The sequence below is a fragment of the Pongo abelii genome, chromosome 12 (genome assembly GCF_028885655.2).
Source record: "Pongo abelii isolate AG06213 chromosome 12, NHGRI_mPonAbe1-v2.0_pri, whole genome shotgun sequence".
In the NCBI taxonomy this organism is placed as follows: Eukaryota; Metazoa; Chordata; class Mammalia; order Primates; family Hominidae; genus Pongo; species Pongo abelii.
Genome location: NC_071997.2, coordinates 105,933,151 through 105,946,451, shown reverse-complemented (window position 1 = coordinate 105,946,451; position 13,301 = coordinate 105,933,151). Strand labels below are relative to the sequence as shown.

General features: G+C 51.3%; 1 protein-coding gene across 3 annotated transcripts in view; it reads left to right on the top strand.

The window, feature by feature from the left end:
* Positions 1-7,919: 7,919 nt before the first annotated feature.
* Positions 7,920-13,301, top strand: part of DPYSL5 (dihydropyrimidinase like 5) — a 101,897-nt gene continuing 96,515 nt past the window's right edge. Inside the window, exon 1 of one of the 3 annotated variants that reach the window (XM_024242745.3) lies at positions 7,920-8,072. The gene's annotated coding sequence lies outside the window, so the exon portion shown is untranslated. Of the gene's footprint in view, positions 8,073-8,225; positions 8,320-13,301 lie in introns of those variants that run through there. The other 2 variants (XM_054547735.2, XM_054547736.2) reach the window with 2 other exon arrangements.

Here is a 13,301-nt window from a genome sequence, read left to right as displayed (position 1 = left end):
TATTTATTCACCTTCTGGTTCTGGCACACCAGGTGCGTGTGGTAAAACACCCACTGTTGAGCGGAGACTCCCTGGCTGTGGGTAGCCTGGCCCTCTTCAGGGAGTGGGGCACTGAATTACAGGTGCACAATCCTGGCATACTGTGTCCATGCCAGAAAGGGATGGGAGAGGGAGACAGGTAGGCTCTAGTTTTGGATTCTGGACACACAGAACAAAACATCCAAAGCTCATTTGAGGGACCTCGGTCCAACTACAACTCCTGGTACCCCGGCACCTGGTAATAAGGTACCCAGATCTTGTTAGGAATCTGGCTAAACACCTGGCAAGTTTGGTGGGTCAAGATTCCCAGGAGAGGGATGGCAAAGATCTCAAGGACGATTTCCACTTGGTGTATGATAAAACCAAGTAGAGTTGTTTTATTTCTACCAGGACTGTGATCTGTCTACTGTAACTTCATGCTTCACGGACATTTATTTCACTGAACAGATAATAACGATTGTAATTGCTAACAGTTTTAATTGCAGTACATGTGGCTTTTTTTTTTTTTTTTTTGGAACGAAGTTTCGCTCTTATTGCCCAGGCTGGAGCGCAATGGCGTGATCTCAGCTCACTGCAACCTCTGCCTCCTGGGTTCAAGCGATTCTCCTGCCTCAGCCTCCTGAGTAGCTGGAATTGAAGGCACCTGCCACCATGCCTGGCTAATTTTTGTATATTTAGTAGAGATGGGGTTTCACCATGTTGACCAGGCTGGTCTTGAACTTCTGACCTCAGATGATCCACCCGCCTTGGCCTCCCAAAGTGCTGGGATTACAGGCGTGAGCCACCACGCCTGGCACATGTGACTTCTTTAATCCTCATTACACCTCCAAAGGTAGGTGCTCTGTTCTAACAGTATACTTCAATTGCACGGTGCTTTACATTGTCAAATTTTAAGCCTATTCATTATAAACCATTGACCAAACACTGAGCATGTGTCTCATACACAGGCACCTGATGTACATTTCCTCATGCACTCCCCACAGCCACCCTGTGGGTAGGAGCTGAACTACCCTACTTGCACAGAGGAAGAAACTGAGACGTAGAGAGGCTGCATAACCTGACCAGGTTCCACAGCTGAGAGAGTGATTCAGGGGGGTGTCAAAAGGAGGCCCACTATCTCCACACTCTGGGACTTTATCCAGCCTTTTTTGATCCTCAAAATAACAGAACTGGTCACTACTGCACTACAGTGGGGAATAGAACATCCCCTGATGGAGGTGACTTCTCCCAGGTCACACAAGCACTTGCCCCACTTGGCCACACGGGCCAAGCCCTCTGAGACACTGGAGGTTTGAACAGTAGGATGCCTGGTCACCTGGGTGCCTTACAGGGCTTTTTACCTGAAAGTGGGGAAGCAAATGAATCTAATTCTACAAATCACCAAATTCTACTCCATCACACAGTGGATGCCGCCTTGAAAATTATAACTGAAAATAACTTCCAATCCATACAATCCAACAAGAAAAAAATACCACCAACTAAAAAAAAAAAAAATCAAAGTAACCATAATAGACTTGAGAAAAGGGAAACTGTAAATGGAATAATGTTCAGTAACAGGTAGTGTGGTCTAATGGAATAGACACGGAACCTGGAGTCAAACTGGGACTTTGATCTTAGCTCTGCCCCTTTGAGCTGTTTGACCTTGGGGAAGTTACTTCAAGGTCCTGTTTCCCTCCTCCATAAAGTGAATGTCATGATCTCTTTCTCACAGGTGTGCTGTGGGATTAAATGAATAATACACATAAAGTATACAGGAAATGCTCAATAAATACTAGCTTTTGCTTTTTTTTTTTTTTTGGGACGGAGTCTCACTCTGTAGCCTAGGCTGGAGTGCAGTGGTGCAATCTCGGCTGACCGCAACCTCCACTTCCCAGGTTCAAGAGATTCCCCTGCTTCAGCCTCCTGAGTAGCTGGGATTACAGATGCCTGCCACCATGCCCGGCTAATTCTTGTACTTTTAGTAGAGAAGGGATTTCACCATGTTGGCCAGGCTGGTCTCAAACTCTTGGCCTCAAGTGATCCACCCGCCTCAGCCTCCCAAAGTGTTGGGATTACAGGTGTGAGCCACGGCACCAGCCTAGCTTTAATTCTTATTTAGGTAAGTTCTGATTAATGCAACTAAAAAAAGAAAAATTAGGGCCAAGCGCAGTGGCCTGTAATCCCAGGCTGATGCAGGAGGATTACTTAAAGACAGGAGTTTGAGACTAGCCTGGGCAAAATAGTGAGACCTCATCTCCCCAGAACGATTTTTAAAATGAGCTGGGCTGCAGTGAGCTATGATTGTACCACTGCATTCCAGCCTGGGTGATAGAGTAAGACCCCATCTCTAAAAAACAAAAACAAAAGAAAGCTCAACGGAGGAACTGGCTTCATAAAAAGAATATCAGGGAAAGGTAGTAACGGTATTTCTTACTGTCTTTTTTTTTTTTTTTTTTTTTTTTTTGAGACAGAGTCTTACTCTGTCACCCAGGCTGGAATTCAGTGGTGTGATCTTGGCTCCACCTCCAGGGTTCAAACAATTCTCCTGCCTCAGCCTCACGAGTAGCTGGGACCACAGGCGTGCACCATCACACCAGCTAATTTTTGTATTTTTAGTAGAGACAGGGTTTCGCCATGTGAGCCAGGCTAGTCTCAAACTCCCGACCTCAGGTGATCCACCCGCCTTGGCCTCCCAAGTGCTGGGACCACGCCTGGCCTTACTGGCTTACTTCTTTGGATTCGCTTAATAAATAAAAATTCAATTTGGGGGCATGGGTGAGAGGATTCTTTCCTGTGTTCTCAGCTCCTCCACCAGTAGGGGATCAGTAAAGCCCTGTGTTGTGGAATATGACAGGTGGGGAACCAAAAGGTGATTAAAGATCTGGCTCTTAGAGTAATTCTTTTGTTCCCTGAAGGTGATTGTTTGACTTGTGTTTCTTGTACTCATTATTATTCTTTCTAATACTCGAATTTTATTTGTTAAGAGAGAAAAAAGGCTTAAAACAAAGCCTCATTATCCTCATCTGGATAATGTTGGCATTGTGAGACTATGCAATTTCTTGCTTTGTTTGGCTTAAAGAACCTCTATATGTGCGTGAAATTAATGCCAATTTAACGTTTTAGATTTCTGCTACAAGGCTGAGGCAGCTGGAATCATCCAGCAATTCCTCCTTTATGCTGGTTTGTGGCCATTCTCATTCCAAGAGAAGACAAACTTGCATTTCAAAATTAAACTCTGAAATTTAAAAATAAAAGCATGAAAAAAAACCAAAAACAAAAACAAAACTTCCCTAGGCCAGAAGGAATGATTTAAATTTTCGGAGAGCTCCTCGGCGTTTCAAGGGTAGTGATAAACCATTGGAATTTACTTTGAAGTTTCAGCTCTAGCACAGCACCCCCTCAGCCTCCCCAGGCCTCCTCCTCCATCCCCTGTGTCTGACTGGGTAGTTACTGCTCTGGGGCCCGGAACCCTCCCAGTCTCATTCCCCTGTTTGTGTATCTGAGTATCTCTATGTCTTTAGATCTTCCTCATGCTGTCTCTGTTGTCCTGTCTCCCTCTCCCAAAGTCTGTTTGTCTGTCTTATTGCCCCCCGGCCCCGTGCTTTTTAAATTTGGCTCCTGCTTTGTGGCACTGTCTTGAATACACAGGTTTGACTGCTGGTTGATATTTATTTATTTATTTGTTTGTTTATTTATTTTGAGATGGAGTCTTGCTCTGTTACCCAGGCTGGAATGCAATGGCAAGCTCTCAGTTCACTGCAGCCTCTGCCTCCCGGGCGCAAGCAATTCTACGGCCTCCGCCTCTGGAGTAGCTGGGATTACAGGCCTGTGCCACCACACCCAGCCAAATTTTTTTTTTCTTTTTTTCTTTTTTTATTGAGACGGAGTCTCGCCCTGTCACCCAGGCTGGAGTGCAGTGGCCCGATCTCGGCTCACCACAACCTCTGCCACCCGAGTTCAAGTGATTCTCATGCCTCAGCCTCCCGAGTAGCTGGGACTACAGGCGGGTGCCACCACGCCCAGCTAATTTTTTTGTATTTTTAGTAGAGATAGGGTTTCGCCATGTTGGTCAGGCTGGTCTCAAACTCCTGACCTCAGGTGATCCACCTGCCTCGGCCCCCCAAAGTGCTGGGATTACAGGCCTGAGCCACCGCACTCGGCCTATTTTTTCTTTTTTTTTTTTTTTAGACGGAGTTTCGCTCTTGTTGCCTAGGCTGGAGTGCAATGGCGTAATCTCTGCTCACCGCAACCTCTGTCTCCCGAGTTAAAGTGATTCTCCTGCCTCAGCCTCCCGAGTAGCTGGGATTACAGGCATGCGCCACCACGGCTGGCTAATTTTGTATTTTTAGTAGAGACGGGGTTTCTCCATGTTGGTCAGGCTGGTCTCGAACTCAGGTAATCCGCCCGCCTCAGCCTCCCAAAGTGCTGGGATTACAGGCATGCACCACCATGCCTGGCCTATTTTTTCTTTCTGAGACAGGGTCTCCCTCTGTCACCCAGGCTGGAGTGCAGTGGAGCAATCTGGGCTCACTGCAACCTCTGCCTCCTGGGTTTAAGTGATGCTTTCACCCCAGCTTCCTGAATAGCTGGCACTACAGGCGCTTGCCACCATACTCAGCTAATTTTTTAAATTTTTTTGCAGAGACAAGGACTCATTATATTGCCCAGGCTGATCTCAAACTCCTGGGCTTTGTGATCCTGCCACCTTGACCTCCTAAAGTGCTGGGATTGCAGGCATGAACCACGGCACCTGGCCTTTTTTTTTTTTTTAATGGCTAACTAGACTTCACAATGTGTTCCCCACACTAGGGTTGTCACTGAGAAGTATAAGGAGCAAAAAAAAGTGAAAAGAGAAGGATGAGGAGGAAACTTAATATTATACAAAGCTCCTGGGAATACTGGAGAGCCCCTTTCCTGGGGGCACTTCAAGGATGAACAGGTTGCCGCTGCAGAGGAAGGAACGTCTGGGTTCCATGGCTTGGCAACAGGCTCTCCTTGAGGGTCACTCACCGTCACAGGCTCTCTCTGCACTGGAGATCCGGCCTTCTGGAGGCTGGCAGGGAGGACGTGCTGAAGTAGGAAGGGCTCAGCTTTGCACCAGGCAGATGTCCTTTGGAATCCTGGCTCTGCTGCTTACAGCAGTGTGACTTCCCAGGCAAATCGTTTAACCTCTCTAAGTCCAGATAGCCTCATTTGTAAGAAATGAGCAATGCTACCTCCTGTGTGGAGTAGCAAGGATTAAATGATGTGTTGTAAAACACCAAATAGACCCGGGCTCATGATAGGAGTTCAGACTGTGATTTTCCTCCCTCCTCCTTTCATGGTGTTCTTTAACTTGCCTTTATTCTGAAGTTTGTTAAGGCTGTTGGGAACTCAGAACACATTTACTCATAAAAAACAGTAGCCCTGGGCTTTGTGAGGTCTGACCCCCAACCCCTGCCTAACTCACCATCCCCATTCTCTTCCCATCACCCTCATTCAGGGACTTGACTTTCAAGACATGTTGGGTTCTTCTGCTGTCTTCCAAATACCCCCTCGGGTTCCCCACCCATAAGCTTTTGCTCCTTCACCCCGGAATCTCAGACCTCTGCTTACAACTGTCCATCAAATCAATATCCAGGTGAAATCCAAATTCTAGCTCCTCCATCTCTCAGTGTTATGCAGAACTGATTTCTTTCTCGTCTGAATTCTTATTCTACTTTATCTGACCGAGTAGTAATATGAGCTTTATAATAAAAATCACAACATATTGCCTTTTGTGGGGAGTGTCACATATTCTTATATCCCTCACACTGTTCAATAACCACTTTCTGTGGGATAAATAATAATAGCGGCATTTGTTGCATGCACACTACGCCAGGCAATGTGCTATGGCCTTTATCTACATTTCTTCATTTAATTTCCACGACAAGGTTAAAAGAATGTATATGACCCCAATATTCTGGGTGGAGTTAAGGGTCAGATGGAGTAAGTCACTTTCTCAAGGTCAAGTAGGCAGAAACTGAAGGAGCAAGGATTCCAACCCAGCAATGCGGGACTCCCAGCTCTGTGCTCTTTCTACTTCCCAGGAAATGGAGCCTAAGTTAACAACAACAAACCGAAGTCGAGAACTGAGGACATATGCAACCCCCGGTTTGGGTGCAACCTTTATCAATGTCCTAAACTGACAGATGACGTAGAGGCAGCCGTTTCGTTGACAAGGGAAGGTAGCCCAAGAAAGCTAAGATGCTAGAGTCCAAATTTAAGGTCTACGAGACGCTGCAGAAAACATTTACAGTCACTAGAGGGCTCTCTCTCCCTTAAGCAAAAAGCGCAGCACCGCCCGCGCGCGGTAGTCTCGGGACCTCGCCGCCGGGAGGCTACTGGGAGCTCCACGCCACCTCCCTGAAGCCCAGTCCATTTTGCCTACATCCCTGTCCGGGCAAAGCCCTGGAGAATCCATAGGGCAGTGACCCAAGCTGGAGCAGTTTTCACAGCCACATCCCGGGCTGCACTGGGTTGGGGATGCTTTGAGGTTCCTCTGGGGGCTCCCTGCTCTCTGCTTACCAAGCAGAGGGGATTTGGGAAGGGGAGAAGGAGTGCAGACTCAGTGGTGGGGTAATCCAGAAATGCATCCCTCAAAGGCCGGCTGGGAAGCTCTCTGGGGAAGGACGACAGGGAACCCCGCCTTGGCGGGCTCTGCGGGTCCTGCGCCCGGGTAGATTTTGCTGAGATGGGGAGAGGGGACCCCCTCCACGCCCCCGGAGTAGTGAACACCATTTTGTTTGAAAGTATCCTGCAAAGAGAACCACCTCACGAGGCCATGGCTGCCAGGGGACTCCTCTCCCCACCGCATCGCGGGGGAGCCCGGGGAGGGAGGGATTCTGCAGCTGCAGCTTGGGGGTCCTCGATGCTGCATTTTAACGCGCATCGCAACGCCTTTGGAGTGACATTAAGTACAAAGAGGCAAATGACTAATCCAAACTATTATTACAACCGCAGAAAATAACACAGATCAATGGCAAAGGCTTGAACCGGGATTAGCTAGGGAGGTGGGACAAACCGGGAATGATCCTTCCTCTCCTTTTTTAGATTTGTTGATTTTGGTAAATTATGTATGTATTTAAACATGAAGAAACAGGTGAAGCGAATGTAAATTGGGTTATGAATAATTTCCAAAGGCTTCGCTGTCCCTTGACAGAAGCCAGAAATAAGACAGGCACTGGGCCTGAGCGCTCTGGACAGGGAAGCACCCGCGTGGCGCTGGGCAAAATCTTCTCAGTGGAGAGAACGCACTCCGGGTTCGAGGCCTCACCGGGTGCAGATGCGAACTGCGGTGGCCCCAAGTGGCCGTCCACTTTGTTCATGAGAACAGTTTTCCTATAACGCCCGCCCGGCCCTTTGCATCCTGCAATCCCGCGGGCGTCGGAGCGGGTCTTGGCGCGAACCAGGCGTCCTCGGCGGGGTCCCGCGGCGGAGGGCAGCGCGGCCGCAGCCCAGGAGAGGGGGCCGCGGCATTGTTTCAGCCCCTGGGGTGGGATCCAGCTGGGGGAGGGGAGGCGGGGTGTCCTCCGGAACCGCCCCCGGCCCTCCCCGGGGACCCGTGCCTCAGCGCGTCCAGGCTTTGTGGTGTCCTGAGTCGCCATGGAAACCCGAGGGAACGCGGAGCCGGGTGCTGGGGGGGGTCGGTGAGTTCTCCGGCCGCGCCCTCCGTCCGCTCTCGGACCCCGGCCCTGCAGCAGGGCCTGCCGGGAGTTGTAGTCCCCAGCCGGCGGCGGCGCGCGGCGCCGAGGATGCGAGGCGCCGCCTGTCCCCGCCTCCCCTTAACCTGCTAGCCGAGGTGGGGAGCGGCGGGAGGAGCCGGCCGCGCTGTGATTGGCGGAGGCCGCTCCCAGCCCCCGACACGCGCCCCTCCCCCGCTCCCCACTCTGGACTCCCGCGCTGGGCGCGCTGAGGCGGCCCCTGAGCGAGCGCGCGTGCAGCCGCCGCCGCCCCGAGCACCCGCAGCTCCCGCGCCGCGGCGAGACGGAGACGGACCGAGCCACGGGCCCCCGCGGCCGCAGCATCTCGGAGGAGTGGGTGATGGCAGGGGGGTCGGTGGGCTTACCCCTCCCGGGCTAGGACATCCTCCTCTCCCCCTTCTGTTTCTGCGTGAGGCGCACAAAAGGGCGGGGAGCCGGGTGCGCCTGGGGCCCGGCCGCAGGGGACGCGGCGAGAGGTGTGGTTTGGGGTTGGGAGGTGGCCTTCGGGGCTAAGCCAGGGCGCTCCTGAGTGAGGTCCTCTTTGTACGCCCACGAAGCGCCGTGCCGGGCCTTGCTCACAGTAAGCGTTTGATGCGTGCTCGCGGGGTTGCAAAGCCCTGGGGTGAGGAGGCGGCTCGGCCGAGGGGTTTCGCGCCTAGCACGCAGTGGGCCGCTTTCCTAGCCGGGCGCGGTGCAGTGGACCGCTGGAGGGCTGGGCGGGGGCGCCTCTGGCCGGGGGCCAGTCCTGCCGGTCCCAGGATCTGCGCTGTCCCCGGTCCCACACACCACCCAGATACACACCCTCTGTCCTTCTCGCCTCCGAGTTGGGATCTGCCCAGCCTGGACCCGGCCCGGCTGTCTGTTCCACCCGCCCGGCTAACGGAGCGGACGCCTGCAGAGGACTCGCCCGCCGCCTCCGAGCCTCCTGCCTGAGCCACAAAGGCCTCCTGCGGCTGCCCAGCCGGGAGCGGGCGCCGAGCTGGGTCCCTCGGCTGGAGCTCAGCGCAGGAGCCCGCCTTGCAGCATCGATCTCAGCGGGCACCGACGTCGACGCCCCGGGCCTGTGGACGGGGCTGGAGTCTGAGCTAGAGAGAAGCCGGGAGAGGGCGAGGGGACGCCTTGGTTGAGAAAAGATGGGGATGGGGAAGGCTGGGGAGCTGGGTTAGGACAGGTAGTGGGTCTCGGGGAGCAGGGAGTGGGAACTAGGGTTTGAGGAGGAAAGAGAAGGGGCGGGGGCGGGTCCGAAGAACGAGGGAAGGAGCTCGGTGCAGGTGGCGCCCGGCGAGGCAGGTTCTGCTGAAGAATGGGGAGGGGAGGAGGGATGCAGGCGGGTGGAGGCCGCCTGGGTTTGAGGAGGGAGGACGAAAGCGAGGAGGAGACCCGCGCTGTGCGGGGGAGGGGGCCTCCTGGGAAGGGGAGCCTCCCGAAGAGGGAGGGGCAACCAGCTGAGAGGCGGTCTCGGGCCCGAGGATCCTCAGCTCCAGGCGCCGGGCCCCGCGGCCCAGGTGGCCGGCTGGGCGTGGCCCTCGGACCGGGGCTAGGGACCCAGGATGGCAGATCCGGGACCGGGCTGGGCTGGCTTGGTGAGGAGCTTTGTCTCCAGGCTTGAAACCAGCCGGTAGCGACTCGCTTAGGGTTTTGTGATCTTCCGCGGCGCCCTCGGCACGCCCTTTTCTCGAGGAGCTGAAAGGCTTTGCCCAGCGGCAGGTGCTGCCAGGGAGGCGGGTCTCCCTTCGGGGAGACCCGGAGAACAATAGCCGACCCTGGTGTCCACCCGACGACGAACCAGGGCCACCCAGGACGCGAGGGTGCAGTTTTCTGGTGCTGGGAATACTCCCTGCGGAACCTCCGGGCACGTGCTGGCTTTGGGGTTGTATGGGGTCCTGGCCACGCCGGGAATCCCGTGTGGGAGGCGCTCCCACGGCCTGGGGGCCTGCAGACAGCCACCCCCCCACTCCGGCTCGGGTGCCTTCTGGTGCAGCGCCGCCGCCCGCCCCGCGCTGTCCACCCGCTTGCCGAGACGCGGCGTGGTTAGCGGCGCGGAGCTGCCGGGCGGCGACGCAGGTGCCAGAGACTGGAGGTCGCCTCGGTGCAGCGCGGGTTCCCCCGAGCAGCGGCTTTGTCTGCCGAGGCGGCCGGAGTCTAGGGGCTGCAGCTGTGCTTTCTCAGGGGGAGCCGTAACGGCTGGTGCAGATTGTGGTCAAATTGCGGAGAAGCGGGTGGAAATGATCCGGCAAGGGTGAGGCTCTCGGTTTGGGAGCCGCTGCTAGGGGACCAGTGCTTTTCTTTGCCAGTGACCACACCCAAGCCAGTGCGTCTCTTGCAGACTTCGCCCATATTGTCTGCTGACCTAAGACTGGGGTAGCTCTGTGATAGGCGGTGGCTGCTTGCCCATGGGAAAGCGGATGAACCGAATGGAAGCTTAAAACAGGCTTTCAGCAGGACTTTCCATGCACTCAGCCTCTCGCCCGCCGTCTAAACACCTTGCAAGTCACCGCTGCAGCGCCTTGACATGTGAAGTGACAGCCAAAGCCAGAATTCTGTGTTGCACTGTTGCTTTGATAACTGGTTAGATGACAAGTTAAAGGTGAATCTTTAGCATAAAGTTATCATTTTAAATTGCCATTCATTTAAAAAAAGGCAGGAATGTTTTTGTTCCCAGACTGGGCGATACTTGGCATTGTAGAACTCATTGATGCCACTTACATTTGCCACTAAGTTAACTGAGAACCTGTTGGTTCTCTTAACCCAGCCTTGAAATCTCAGGATTTGCTTTCTTAACAAGATTAGTGCGTAAGGTGAAGGACTGTGCTGTGGCTGTTGGCTTTTGCCCAGGACAGATGATAGCTGCCAAAGTGAAGGCCTCTTGTCTGAGTGTCCTTTCTGGCCATAAGGAGTCAGCAGTAGGCTATGTCTTGCTGGTTTTAAAGGATGGTGTTTTGAGGAGGTGCCTCACAGAATTTACAAAACTGGTCTGGAAGGACTAGCTGGAACATTGCTCATTGGTTGTTTTTAACTATATTTTAACTGAATTATATATATGTATATATTAATATGTATATACACACATACACACATATATACACATACTATATTTTAACTAAATTATATATGCGTGTGTGTATTTATGCATACACACAAACATGCATTCAGAGTACATAAATACTAGGAATCTCAATATTAGAAACCTAGAAATCTGACAGTGAAGGTTTTTTCTTGTAAGAGAGCTCCAATGGGAAACATGTTTTCATATTATTACCCAAAGGGAACAATTTCAGGAAGGAGTGTTTTGTTGGCTTCTTTTTTGTAATAATTTTATGGATTTTTAAAAGGACATAATCTTCTTAAAGCACTCTGTGAACATTCATTCCAGTCTGTTCCTCATGGCAGGGAATCCACAGACAAGGAATGCCGGTATGACCAGCTCGTTTTTACAGGGATCTTGGAGAGAAAGCAGCCTCCTTCTCCCACCTTCTGCTGGTGCTGCTCCAGTAAAACACCTGGAAGACAGAACTCAGAAAGGGGAGAGGCAGGTGGCCCCAGAGAAGGACTTTGTGTCCCCAGAATTCCGGGGTGCCATTCTTGAGCTTGGGGACCTAGGCTAGGTACACAAAGATGTTCATGGGACGTGAAGGCCTGGCTGTTGTCAGCATAACCTCTCTAGGTGCAAACATTAGCAGGGTCGTTGCATTATTCTCAGTGCTTCTATCTCTGGAAAGAGTTCCACAGCAAGGCAAGTTTACACAGTTGGCCAAAATCAGGTCTCAGGACTTGGCGTAAACTTATTTGTGGTACTTCCACGTCTCTTCTCCTGCCAGAGCTATCTGAGAATTTCCCCTTCTTAATAGCTTCTCTGACCCAGGATTCTGTATGATCCTGCATTAGCTCCACGGGACTGTAAGACAAAGGACAGCATGACTATAGGCAGGTCTCTGGGATAAAAGTAAATTGTGGCCAGGCACGGTGGATCATGCCTGTAATCCCAACACTTTGGGAGGCTGAGACAGGAGGATCACTTGAGGTCAGGAGTTCGAGACCAGCCTGGCCAACATGGTGAAACTCCATCTCTACTAAAAATACAGAAAAAATTAGCCTGACCTGGTGGTGCACACCTGTAGTCCCAGCTACTTGGGAGGCTGAGGCTGGAGAATCGCTTGAACCTGGGAGGCCGAGGTTGCAGTGAGCTGAGATCGTGCCACTGCACTCCAGCCTGGGCAACAGAGTGAGACTCTATCTCAAAAAAAAAAAATGTGAATTGTGTGTTCAGATCATTTTCTTGGGGCATAGAAAAATATTGAGAGCCAGAGAAGTTGAACAAGAGTATCTGAGACCCAGTCTATCTTCCTGATGTGAAAATTTACCAGTTTCTGATAGACTCTGATCCTGTGTATCTTTTTTGTTTTCTGAGGTATAAAAACATCTTCCAGAAAAGTCTTCTAAGACTTAATTCACAGGAATCCTGTAGAACAAGATATCTCTGTCAACATGAAGTCCTGTAGGGAAAACTTGGTGTAATATGGGAGCAAATAAGAATAAATGTGTTTTATCATTTTTCAAGTAAGCAGGTGTTTGATTTCATTGCATGCTAGTGCATAAATGAGGAATAATTTCAAAATCGCTTTGCCTTGCTTTTTTTTAATATGAAGATGAAAGGTTGAAATACCATAGCATGAATCTTTTGTGAGCTTTGGCATTTATGTATAAAAGTGGGCACAAATTATACACTTGAACAAAAGAAATTCAGGGAGGAACATGGTGTATGATTTGTTCTACTTCAGTCTTTGAAACTTGTTTCATTTAAAATAAGCTGATTTAACCATTGATTGAACCCCAGCTTGCCAAGCACTCCCATCAATCACAGCCCTGTTCTGTACTTGTTCCCTCGCCTCCCTCCTCCCTCGTCACAATCCAGGCTCAGCGGTAGCGTGCACAGGAGGGAGAGCCAGAAAGCCTGGGTTCAGATTTCACCTTGGCTACTTCCTGTTTATCCGTGCAATGAGGATGGTTGTATTAGGTTGGTGCAGAAGTAATTGCTGTTTTTGCCATTACTTTTAATGACAAAAACTGCCGTGACTTCTGCACCAACTTAACAGTATCTACGTCCGGGGTTGTTCTGAGGCTTACATGAGTTAATGGTTAGCACTGAGAGCAGCGTCTGGCATCTCATAAGTGCTCAGTAAAAGTTATCATCACCATCAGCAGCAGCATCATATTCTCCCTCTAAAATGTGTGTCCACAAAAACAACACTTTGATTCCCCATTTAATCTTTCATCCCAAGGGGCCATGGCAATTGCTGTAGGGATTAACAGTGGGAACAGAAGGAATGATTAGGACTCCTTTCTAAAACTCCCACCCTTGCAAATAGTAGGAATAGCTCTCTGTGGAGTCTGTTTCCTGGCATGCCTCTTTAAGCTCAGCTGTTTTTAGCAGCTGAGAACTTGGAGAATTAAGAGTGTTCCAGAAGTGCTGTGACCTCAGCTTTGCTGCATCATTCCTTTGAGTGGGGTTAGGCTGGCATGGCTGGTGAGGAGCTGTTGTCCCAAGGCTATTTAATTCTTGGT